The following is a 13,135-nucleotide window of genomic DNA, read 5'->3' on the forward strand; positions in this document are numbered from 1 at the left end:
CACCTTAGTCAACTAGAATCAATAGATAAGAAAATTGGAAAATCCTTTGCTAGCTGACCCTGCTCGGTAGAAACTAAATCTGAAGTAATTTCCTTTGTTAGCCAACAAAATCTTGATTAACATTGCAATCTTACAAAAATTCTTTGGCAACAAGGTGAGCTCGATTAATACTGGTTCCATCCAACTTTTCTTTGTTAGCCGAATGAGCTTGGTTAACACTCTCTTTCTGCAACTTTTCCTTTGATGCCTGAGTGAATTCAATAGACACTGCCTTCTAAACTAGGTAAACACAGGAACACTCAGTAGACACTGAGAACTATCTTCACTGCCCAAGTGAGCTCAGCATATACTGACTAATAATTATTATGACATTTGTGTAACATCAAAGACAACACACAATTAATCAATTGTATCCAAGAATCTCCCTCTTTGGCATTGATGGCAACACAATATGTCATAGCACAATGAAATTTTGGATTTGAGAACTCCTTTTTTCAGTATGAACTCTTCCTTTTTATTGAATTCTATTTGCAACAGCTATTACCAAGTTCATTTAGAACATGCTTCCTCTTTCAACATACTTCATCTTTTAAAGAACTTCTTCCTCTCTAGTTTCTAACTTCATTTTGGTTCCAAAGATTTCTCAAAGATATGATAGTAAACTTCTCCCTCTTTTAAAAGACATGCCAAAGGCAATAACTCTATAAATTCCAATGCACCTTAAGTATTGATTCATCTACAATATGCCCTTGCCAATTCTACACCAATTGATTGATCTTCAGTAGGTTCTAGTTGATGCATTCACTAAACTTCATTTAGTGAATTTTAGATAGGAGAATTACCCTTAGCTTACCTCTTAGATACAAAAATGCATCCTTAGGTAATGGCTTGGTGAATATGTCTATAATTTGTTCCTTTGTACTCACATAGTCCAATCTGACTTCTTTATCTTGCACCAATTCTCTTAAGAAATGATATTTTATAGCAATATGCTTTGTTTTGGAATGCATTATTGGATTCTTTGATATGTTGATTGCACTAGTGTTATCACAATATATGACAACTAGATCTTTGATTTCTACCTTCATTCCTTCCAATAGTTGTTTGAACCAAACAATGTTAGAACAATTTACTACTGTTGCCACATATTCTACCTCTGTCATGGATTGAGAAGTACAATTCTGCTTCTTGCTTGTCAAAGATACTAGTCTTTTACCAAGAAAGAATGCTCCACCACTTGTGCTTTTTATATCATGAAGACTTCTTGCCCAATCAACATCAATAAATACTTTTAAGTCCAAATTGCCTCTAAGTTTGTACCATAAACCATAGTCTTCATTACCTTTCAGATACCTCGTGATTCTCTTGATTGCCATCATGTGATTTTCTTTGGGATTTTTTGAGAATCTTACCATTATTCCAACTACTAGATCAATATCAGGCCTTGTGTGAACTACATACTGTAATTTTCCAATCATTGATTTGTAAGTAGTCTTATCCACTTCTTTGGAATCATCATTTTTGGAAAGCTTATGTCCAATATAGATAGGTGTTCCAATTGATTTTGAATCTTCCATTCCAAATTTCTTTAGTATCTCGTTGATATTAATAGATTGAGTGATGTAGATACCATTCTTGTTCTATTGTATTTGCAATCCAACAAAGAATTTTATTTCACCAAACATGGATATGTCAAATTCTTTGCTCATTTTGTCTAAGAATGCTTTGCATATATCATCATTTCCTGTAAATAAAGTATTATCAACAAATATTTATGCTAACACAATCTTCTTATTTGGTCCTTCCTTGATATACAGACTACTATTATCATTAGTCCTTTGAAAACCAATCTGTACCAAGTAATTATGAAGTATTTCATACCAAGCTCTGGGAGCTTGCTTGAGACCATATAAAGCTTTGTGTAGTTTGCAAACCATGTCTCCTTTGCTAGGATCTAGAAAACCTTCTGGTTGTTCAATATAAACTTCCTCATCAAGGATTCCATTCAAGAATTCAGATTTAACATCCATTTGATATACCTTAAATCCTCTATGTGTTGCATATGCTAGTAAGGTTCTAACACCTTCAAGTCTTTCTATAGGAGCAAAAGTTTCACCATAGTCAATACCTTCTTCTTGAGAGTAGCCTTTGCATACTAGTCTTTCTTTGTTTCTTGATACTTTTCCATCTTCATTCAACTTATTTCTAAATACTCATTTTGTACCAATTACATTTTTTTTCCTTGGGTCTAGGAACAAGAGTCCAAGTTTTGTTCTTCTCTATCTGTTCTATCTCTTCATTCATTGATTCAATCCAACTTGCATTTTCTAGAACATCTTTAACACTTCTAGGTTCAAATTCAGCAAGTAAACATGTACCTTTTAATTTTCTTCTTATCATTGTTCCATCAAATTTATCTCCAATGATCTGATCAGGTGCATGATGTCTTCTGATATATCTTGCTAATACAGGCTCCTTGGCCTTTGAATGAGTTCCATCATCTTCTTTTTGGATTTTAGTTTCAAGCTCAGGTCCTTTTGTCTATGACTTAGGTCCATTAGCCTCGGTTTGAACTAGCTTGATAGCCTCTGATTGTGACTCGAGTCTTTGCAGCTTGGGTTGCATTGGTTCCATCCAACTTTTCTTCATTAGTAGAATGAGCTCAATTAACACTCTCTTTCTATAACTTTCCCTTCGATGCTCGAGTGAACTTGGTAGACACTACCTTCTGAACTAGACAAACACAGGAACACTCAGTAGACATTGAGAATTGTCTTCACTACTCGAGTGAGCTTGGCATATACTAACTAATAATGATTATGACATTTGTGTCCAACAAATTTTTAGGGTGAAAATATGTATACCAAGGAAAACAAATGGAAAATGTTAGGGCCTAGCTATTTGATTTTATCAATTTTAAAGGCTAGCTCCAGAGACTCTTGGCACAAAAATGACACTTGTCAAAAAAGGTGAAAACTAAATTTTAATGTTGAATCGGTGGTCCAAAGTGAATCCAATCAGTTCAAAGAGCTTTAACTAATGGATTTTAGGGGTCAAGTGCTTCAGTTTAAAAATAATTTAGTCAAGCCCACTTTGGAACCCAATTAATGTTATCAAACTGATGATACATGGTGTGAAGAATGAAGAGTCTCAAATCAACTATGATGGCTATGGTCATTGAATTTTCATGCACATATGACCATTCGAAATCAAGTGTCTATGTATGGGATTATGTGTGTAATGAATGAAATGGGTTTGATTGGCAAGAATGAAACATGGTAGGTATGTTTGAGCATTGAGTTGACCCAAATTTTTACTTATTAGGAAGCATTATTTCTTTTCAATTGAGACACTTCCATTTTCCAAATGAAAAAAGAAGAATGCTAAGAGTCGTGATATTTTATATTGTAATTTATAAGGAAGTTTCATTTTGAAGGATATTGTGGTCATGATAGGACACCACTAAAATTGAGATTGAAGGATCAATTGGAAGTGATATTGATATTTTGCAAGAGGACATTGGATGCATAAGGTAGCATGAGTAAAATGAAGAAATTAATGGACTATTATACAATCTTTCCATTTTTATTTGTCCATATTTTCTCCATGTGCATAGAATATGTTTCTTTCCTAATACATTCTCACTCATACTCGTTGTCCTAGTTTGTGTCAAATGAGAGCTTTGGGACATAGAAAGGGCTTCCACCATTACTAGTGGAAATGCACTTGTAGACATCATCCAGTAGGATCAACACCTACATAGAAAGTGGTGGGAGTATATACACATTATGAATGGACTAATCTGATACTCCTTTATGTAACTAACGACTTCTTAGTTTGACTTGCAAAAAGAAAAGTGAATGGTGTTAACTATTTCGAATTGCACATGCTACAATGGACTTCTTCATTTCAATATGCTAGATGTGCCATATTTGTTGGTCAGTGTATAGGTCATGCATGACTATTTCATTGGTTTGTTTCATGGCTAATATAAGGAATGGCTTAATCAAAACCTCTATCATTTCTACAACCTTAAGCACACATTCTACATCAGTACCTTGCAAATGGGCACCACCAGATTTTTTTAGTCTAGAGTAATGATCTCCATGGTGATAAGAGTGTTGTTGCACATTTAGGCAAAACTCAAGGATTGGAAGCAAATAGAAGTGTGTTTTCATTTAGAGAGATATTGTACTTGATGGACAAACAAATGCGATGGGAATACAAGTTGATTTTAAAGAGATATGTTTCAATTTGATTTTCATTATATACAAAGGGGAGAATCTGCAATCTATTCTAACTGGCTATGACAAAGTTTTCCCTATCGTTCTATGAAGTCCATATGCCTCTATATAGGAGTTGTGCTTGGAACTCTCTCCCTCTCTCTCACTCTACTCACCATTAAAGATAGTTAGGTCATAGAATCTGTGGAAGGCATTATCAAAAATGTAGAAACTAATTTTTTTCAAGTGTACCAGAAGATGCATAGAGAGACCTTTTTCGATTTAAGCAGAAGGCAAATCTTTTCAGGGAAAATTGAGGCATGAAAGCATGATTGGGGTACATTAACCATAATCTAGTCCCGTGTTCAGGGTATGCATAGTGAGGTTATTCAAAATGATTAATCCCACATTCACTAGGTGAGAGAAACATAATATATGGGAAAGCTCATTCATTATGTATCTAAAAGGAAGCACCTTTTGAGACATAAGGAGACCATGTGTGTGGGGGCCCGAGGTTGCCAGCTCAATGACATTGACTAAATTTTGACCATTAACACATGCATAGAGATTATGTCAGCAATGACATAGATGAGGTGAACCAATGAGGACATGCTATGTGACACAAATTCCAAGGTGGCACTAGTGATGTGGCAAAAAAATAAAGGTGGGCTTGGAGATCACAGTTAGTCTCCCAATCTCTAGAGTTAGCTTCTAGTTAGTGATAAAGGTGGAGATGGAGAGATTGTAATTAGTCTCCCAGTCTCCATGGTTAAGTAAAAGTTAGTCTTAAAGGTGGAGATGGAGAGAACATAGTTAGTCTCTTGGTCTACATGGTTAAGTAACAATTAGTGTTGAAGGTGGAGATAGGGAGATCATTGTCAGTCTCCCAATCTCCATAGTCAAGTGCAAGTTAGTGTTAAAAGTAGAGAAGGGGAGATTGTTGTCAGTCTCTTGGTCTCCATAGTTTAGTAATAGTTAATGCTAAAGATTGTGAAGGCATGAAATGGTGACATGTGGCACCGGGCCTCACATGTAGATGAGGTGGTGATTTCGACGAACTAGAGTGTGACAAGTGGTACTTGGGTGGCATAGGTACCCAATGGGATGCTGATGTGTTAGGTGACTATGTAGAGAGGGCCAATTAGAGAGTGCTACATGTCAAGTGAGTGGTTAAATAGGTTTGACCCAAATGGAAAAGTGAGGAAAATTTTCAAAGTTCCACAAATTAATATTTTATCCATTTTTAGAAATAAACGTGCAGGGATTTTAAATAAGACTTGGTTTTATTTATAAAGTTTAAACTTTAGCATAAAGTTAATTTTTTGCAAATTCAAAGGCCTATAAATCAATTTTACAACCTAGAGTTTCAGATGGATGCCTAGAGCATGTCCTTGAGGCCAATATAGGCTTATCATATACCATCGAAAAGTTCTCAACATCTACTTTCTAGATTTTTTATTAGTTTTTGCATAGGCATTAGTGGGAAGCAATTATGATCAGATTTGTTTGAGGTACTCAAATTTCAACTGCATTCTCATATGAGCAGTTCAGTTTCAGTTTGTGGCTAAGTGGTTAGATGGACATGCACAAAACTTGGGGAGGTTCATTTTAGCAGTATTATTTTGCCTCCAAGTTAGTTTGGTAGGGGTTTTGGAAAATTTTGACATCATATCTAATAGTTTATCATAAAGGGGCTTTTCTCATCATTCAAGGAGATATTTTTAGAGTTGGTTGTGCACAATGATGGGATTTGATTCAGTTTTTGGTTCTAGAGAGAAGAAAGAGGCTTTGTAACAAAAATAGAGGGAGATTCAAGTGGACAAGTTTCATTTCTAGATCAAGTCAAATATTCCTTCCATCTTCTATATCTTTCTTTCTTCTCTCATTGTACAAGGTTGGTTCCCAAAGTTTTGAGCAAGTTCTCAACTGGGTTTCCACCATTCTTTTAGCATATCTCTCTTGTATGAACAACAAATAATGAAGTTATAATATACAGCTTTGGTTTATTGAGTTTTTTATGAGTCTTTCCATACATCTTGGATGTAGTTTTTTCAAAAGAATGAATATAGAGAGCACCAAATTACTTAGTTTCATTATAATTCTTGTCTCCCATCTATGTTGTTTGTAATCTTTTGGGTTTATGAGAAAAGAACATAGATCCAATTACAGTTCATTTTGAGTTGTATGTCTTGATGTGTTTTTCCTTTTATTCAAATATTGATGTAAATGCTTGATATGTCATGGTAGGATTACAGATTTCATGGAAGGATTTGATGAGTACGAGGTTTAGTTTGAATGTTGATGTCTGATTCACAAAGTGAGAAGATATATCATTAGCACCTGATGTATGTTATGATTTGTGGGATACCCAGTGAATAGGACATTGATAAGTCATAGGATCTTCTCATTTCTTATTGTTGCATATTTGGATTTTGTTGATATCAGTCAATTAATCAAAGTCCACTTCCCTTTCATGTTGTAGAGCTAAGAAGGATAGCCCACACTTAAATTGTCAATCTCACACATCATGTTATTAGTTGTTTCATTTGTTTTTAATTTGCATAAGTATAGAAGATTTGGGGTCTTATCTATTTTGTCCAAATTTAGATGTATGCTTTGGCAACTGGTACCATATAAATGAATCTAAAGGTCTACCTGCCTAGGTTTTGCAGAGCCTGAAGTGAAGGAGTTTAGCCTTATGGTTGGCCTAGGTTCTAGAAAAATTGTGTCCATAATAGGAGATAGCTACCCTTAGATGCAGTCTTGTCTTGGCTACCTAGTAGTTGAAATCTCTATTAAATTAGGAGCCAACATAAGCCTTTAGTTTTTCAAAAAATGGATAAATCTCATCTTTATCTTTATTTCAATCCTTATATTTCTATTATAGTGAATGGAAATCTAGAAGACTTTTTCAATTCATCAAGTGGGATTAGGCAAGGATATCTAACATCTCCATTCCTTTTTGCAATCATAACCAAATATCTTGGCAAGACTATCTAAATAGATCATCTAGAAGTAGAATTGAATGAATTAAAATTACTAATAAATCCCCCAATGTCACTCATGAACAATTTGTGGAAGATAACATCCTACCTGGAAATAGCACTAAGGAAGAAGAAACATAATTCAATATTATTCTTAATAAATATATAAAAACTTTAGGCCCAAAAGTAAATGCAAACAAGTCAAACATCTTTTTCTTGAATACCAAACCATATATAGAAAGAAAAATTTGTATAATATTAGGTTTCAAGAGTGGTAATTTTACTTTCCAGTACTTAGGCATCCCATTACATAAAGGAACAAAATATAACAAGTTCCAAGATCAAATAATGACCAAAATTCATCATAAAATGGATGGTTGGAAAAGTAAATGGATATCAAATGTTAGGAGATTTACCATGATTAAATGAATATTTTCAACAATATCTATATACTATATGTTAATTCTCCCTCTAACAAACAATGTTAAACAAATCAAACTTCTTGTAGCAAGTAGTATTAGATAACAAAAAGGTGATAACAAAAAAATGACACTTATTAAGTGGGAAAATATTTGTGAACCTTTAGAAGTAGAGGGGTTGATATTAAGAACCTATTATGGAAATATTTAGCCTTAGGGAAAAAAATAGCATGGACAATGTTCCAAGAACCTGAAAGAAAATGGGCTTCAATTTTGCTCAATAATTGTGTATTGAATATTGAACGTATTAATGTCTCTAGGGAAAACAACATCCTAATGGGTCAAGAATTTGGAATTTTATGAAATATTGTATATCCATCAGTAATGAAAAATTGACATGGTATATAGGAATGGGGAGGAAACACTCTTTTGGGAGGAATCTTGGGCTATATATGAAACCCTTGACTCTTAAGGTCTTCAACCCATCATTAAATCTACTCTAGTACAAATTAGGAGCAACAAATTAAGTAAGTATATAATAAAATATGAGTCAATTCCTCAATTCATTCCACGGGTTGGAGACAAAAAAGTTTATAAGATATACCTCTTCAAGACAATCATAAACCCATATTAATGAAAATCTTGTCAAATAGATATTTCACTATTAAAAATAGGGTATATAGGGTTGTGTGGGGATGGTCAAATGATGGAAACTATAAGGTCAAAGAAGGTTACAATCATATAACTAAGTCTCAACATTGGCAATTATCAAGTTCCCTTCTTGAATTATGTTGGCATAGGTATTATTTGCCCATGGATGGTACTTTTTAAGGGGTAGGAATTCAAAATAGAATTCTCACAACTGAATAGTTTAAGAATTAGGATATGAAGGTCTATCTAGGTGTGTCTTGTTGTTATTACTGCTATCATTCCTTCTTACATTTCTGTCATTATTCCTTTTGAAATTTGGATTCCTATTGATATTCCTCATGTCCATTCTGTAAAATCTTTCTATATGACCAAATTCATGGTATAATTGATATATTGGTGGACTGCTTCTTTGATTAGGTCTATATTGATTAATTGGCGCTCTATAATTTTTGGCAATGTGTCCAAAGTTGTCACACTTGTAACACACAATGTGATTCCTCGCTCCATTTATTCCTTCATTTGATCTCCTTTCATTAGATGTGCTTTCATTGAATCTTCTTCTTTCATTACCTACATGATTAATATCTCTAAACATTCTACTATTGTTATTATTACTATCAAATTTAGGTTTCTTACAATCAATTACTTTATGACCAAAACCATGACAATTATAACAATAAAAATTAGTAATAGGTTTGAATGACTTACTTGTATAGTTTCTATTCATATGACCAACTTCATTACACATAAATTATCTACCTTTAAATTCATACCTTACTTCCTTAGGTGATTCAACTTACTCAGTTGCCTCTGGTTCATCAATTTTATTAGGTTGACTTTCTTGCTCAACTTCTTTTGGTGCATCTTTCGATTGACTTGATTCAATCTTTTTTTGCTCATCTACCTTATGTTTAGGATGTTCAATTGGATCTGGTTCCTTTCTTATTTCAGATTTCTTTGTTGACTATTCTTCGATAAAATATCCAAGACTAGTCTTATTATAGGAAGGTTACTGAAAATGGAGTTGCTCATCAATTTTCTCACTACTATAATATAACTTCTCTAATTGTTTCTTAGTCTAGGTTAATTCTCCTTTCACAATGGTATTTTACTTTTCAAGTTTTGCATGTTCCAACTTGATGGATTCAAGTTCAGGTGTCACTTTTGTAAGATGGGATCTTAGGTTTATATTCTCATATTTTAGATTTGACTCAACTTTGCTATCATATTTATTTAAACTTAGCTTCAAATAAATGATTTTCAACTCATGTTTCAAAATCTCATTTTCTTTCTTCAATTTTGATACTTCATCATTATATTTTGTCTGATCTTTAGGTTCCTTTCTAGATTTGAGATGGTCAATCTTGTCTTTCAATTTCCCAATGTAGTCTTTTGCATCTTCATATATTTATTTCAGATTATCTCTTTCTTCAATAAGAATATCAATCTTCTCAAGAGCTTCTTCAAGGTTCTTCTGTAATTGTTCCATATCCATAGGGACCTTACTCAAGTTGTTAAGCCTCTTCCAAGTAACTCTACTCTTATACCAATTGTTAGAAATAGGGAATATTGAAGGGGGGGGGGGAGTGAATCAATATTCTACAAACTTTAGCCCAAAATTGGATATTATCAATTGCCTTATAACTTGTATAAGAAAGTAAACTAACAATGTTGAACAACAAACATAACCATGCAATACGATAACTCATAACGCCATATTTTTTAAACTAGGGAAACCCTAGGTAGCCAAGAGAAAACCCTGGTGAGGATTGTACCCACAAACTGATCAACTAATCAAAAGTACTTGGTTAAAGATATTGACCTTGTTAGGAGCTTATTACATCTATATATTGTCTCAGTCCTTGTTAGAGGACTTAAAACTTGTTAGAAGCCTCAACCCTATTAGGAGTTGCTTCAACCCTATTAGGAGTTCATACAAATACATATAAAAAATATGTACAAGCTAAGCTCACTACCCAAACATGTAACTTACAATGCAATTCCTTGATACAAAAAGATAGTTACAAAAACCTTTTGCTTCTTGTTGATATCTTCAATATCTAATATGTCCATGCTACTCATTAAAAAATTTGCAATCCGATGGTCATTCATCAGGAGTCACATCACATAAACTTTAGATAGTCTTCACATGAAGCACATAATACTTCACTTATATCATACAACTTGCACACAACTTCACATATTGCAATCTTTCCTTTATACCCTACAATTTACAAATTTTTGTCATGTAGGCCTTCAAGCTTTCACACACTTGCAAAAATACAAAACTAACTCTTACTCACTTAGGGTTAACATCTAGGATGTCGTCCCTAATTAGTTATGTAATCATTTTGTAAACAAAATAATTCCTTAACTCATAACTATCCATTTATTGTTATGCTTTGTTCTATCTGTATATTGTTGCAACTGCCAAATCTATCATATCTTATTCTATACTGATCGTACTAACTTGTGCACTTACATACATCATCCTAACATTTTGTACTATCCATAGCTAATTGCACATGTGCCAATAATGCTTCTATCACCCATACACATCAAAATTGTCTTTGTTTTGTCAAATAAACTATCTTGTACTTACATAATTTTCAAGTCTATCTGTAGAATCTTTATTTGTTCATAATGCCTTCTTTATACAAGGTCTATGTTTCCATAGATGAAAACTCTAACTCTTTTACAACTTATCCTACTTAGCCAAATTGTCATCCGCACTTTGTCTACATGCTTTGATACCACTTGATGAGGGCACAACCCAAGACAAAATGAACACAATAGGAAAAAGAGAATTTTATTATCATAAATGATATGCTATTAAATTTAGTACATCAAAATTAGACTCAACTACATGCTCTACGGGCTTACAATATTATCAAATTCTTGAGAAAAACCCTTCTCATAGTACCTTCTCCCAAACACCACAAAAATTGCCTTTACGATGCAAGAAATGACCTAAGTAACCCAATTTAGGTTTAGGGTTAGTAATACATTTTATAAAATGCCATTTGGAATCCACTTCCAAAGTAGAAGGTTCTAGAAGACACGTTAGAAGTCGGTGCAAAATTAGAAGAATCCAGATATGGTAGTCCAACTTTTGGGAGGCATAACTTTTGATTCGGGACTCCGATTGACAAGTCGTTTACATTTTTGGAAATGTCTTTAAGCACTCTATAGCCTTTTGGAAGAGATTACCTTGTCCCCCCATTTCTAGGCATGTACAAGGCCATTAAGACCCTCAGACCTAACTTTGGAGCATTCTTAGGAGGTCTCCAGGCAACTTAAAACTATCATAGGTTTCAAACCTTAAAGTCTTTTGACCAGATTTTTTTTTGGAGTGCTTGAAATTACAAGTAAAATCATCCCTCCAACTTACACCCTCCACCTAATTATAAATATGGCTCAATTACAAAATAACCCATTTTATGCATTGACACATACCTTGAGGTGCTAAAAAAGACATCCATAAATCTAATAGTGGAACTATGAGAGTTGGAATCTCTATCTAGCCCAAATGGGTATCCAGAAATACAAAAACATTAAGCAAAAACTAATACTAAGCATATTTTTGGGTGATACAGGATTGCCCTTACACCACTAGAAGCCCTTGCATCATAAATCCTATTTCATTAGTCAATTGTCAATAAACTTAAACCTTGTCTCACATGCATTTAAATAAAAATAATAATTAAACTTAATAATCTTACTGCTAAAATAGAAAAAATCAACTACGATAATGATCCTAGAGCATATGCCTAGAGGGAAACAAAAAAATAGAAAAATGATTAACGGTAAAAGAAAAAAACATTAGCGCCTAAAAAATAACATTGTTGTTAAATTCAGATAATCCCTTCATCACCTCAACCAGATATGAATCTTTTCTTGTACTTAAAGGTTTAAATAATAGAATAAACTTAATATGAAATTTAGAAATTCTAGCATCATTAGTAAAAGAGGAAATCGAAGCAAGATAATAATCACTACTTCATGTGAGTTGAAAAATAAATAATTAAAATTAGAAACAAGATAACATCAATACATATGTTGAACTAAACCATTAAGCTCAAACGTACATAACTATAATGACAAAAATAAAGAAGAAAGACAATATTTCTCTAGGAATGAGTTAGGTCTTTCCCTTTTTTTTACCTAGCTCCACTATAGTTTGGTTATTGATATGTAATATAATTTAATAGTCATAACTTTAACAAAATACACGACATAAAGCACACAATTAATGATCATTAAAGTGTTATATTCTTGACTAACTGCATGGACATTAAAAGGATACTATTCTATTCTAAACACAAAAAATAGAACTAATGGTCATTTAGTACCAAATTTTAAAAATAGAACTAAAAAGCTTACACTCATGACATATGTTGAAAATAGAACAATAGTCAATAGTCAAAATACCAAGTAGAACATTATTTTTTACTTGTACTAGGTGCCATAGTAGGAAAACTATAGCATCATTTCTGAAATTAAAAAGACGCTATCTTAATGACTAGTACTTAAAATCAATATATCGAGTGAAGATCAACACACTTAATGTTGTTGAAGCTTTGAAAGTCACTAGATTTATGAGTCACTTCTAAATTGTTATCCAACCTCACTTTGCGAAGATAAAGAGTAACCATCTTTGTGTTGAAGTGTATTGATGTGAGGTCTTCATCTATAGCATGGAATTTCACCCTTGCTAAATGTAAGTCGGCCATAGAGGGAACCTTAATCTCATCCCTCATAGGGGGAATGTCCATATTTGAAGCTCCCCCTTCTCCTTCTCCCTCTACCTTCTTTTCTCCTTCCCCATCTTTCTCATCTTTGACATATTCGAAGATAA

The sequence above is a fragment of the Cupressus sempervirens genome, chromosome 10, assembly GCF_028749045.1.
Source record: "Cupressus sempervirens isolate cs-2001-9-10 chromosome 10, ASM2874904v1, whole genome shotgun sequence".
Taxonomy (NCBI): Eukaryota; Viridiplantae; Streptophyta; class Pinopsida; order Cupressales; family Cupressaceae; genus Cupressus; species Cupressus sempervirens.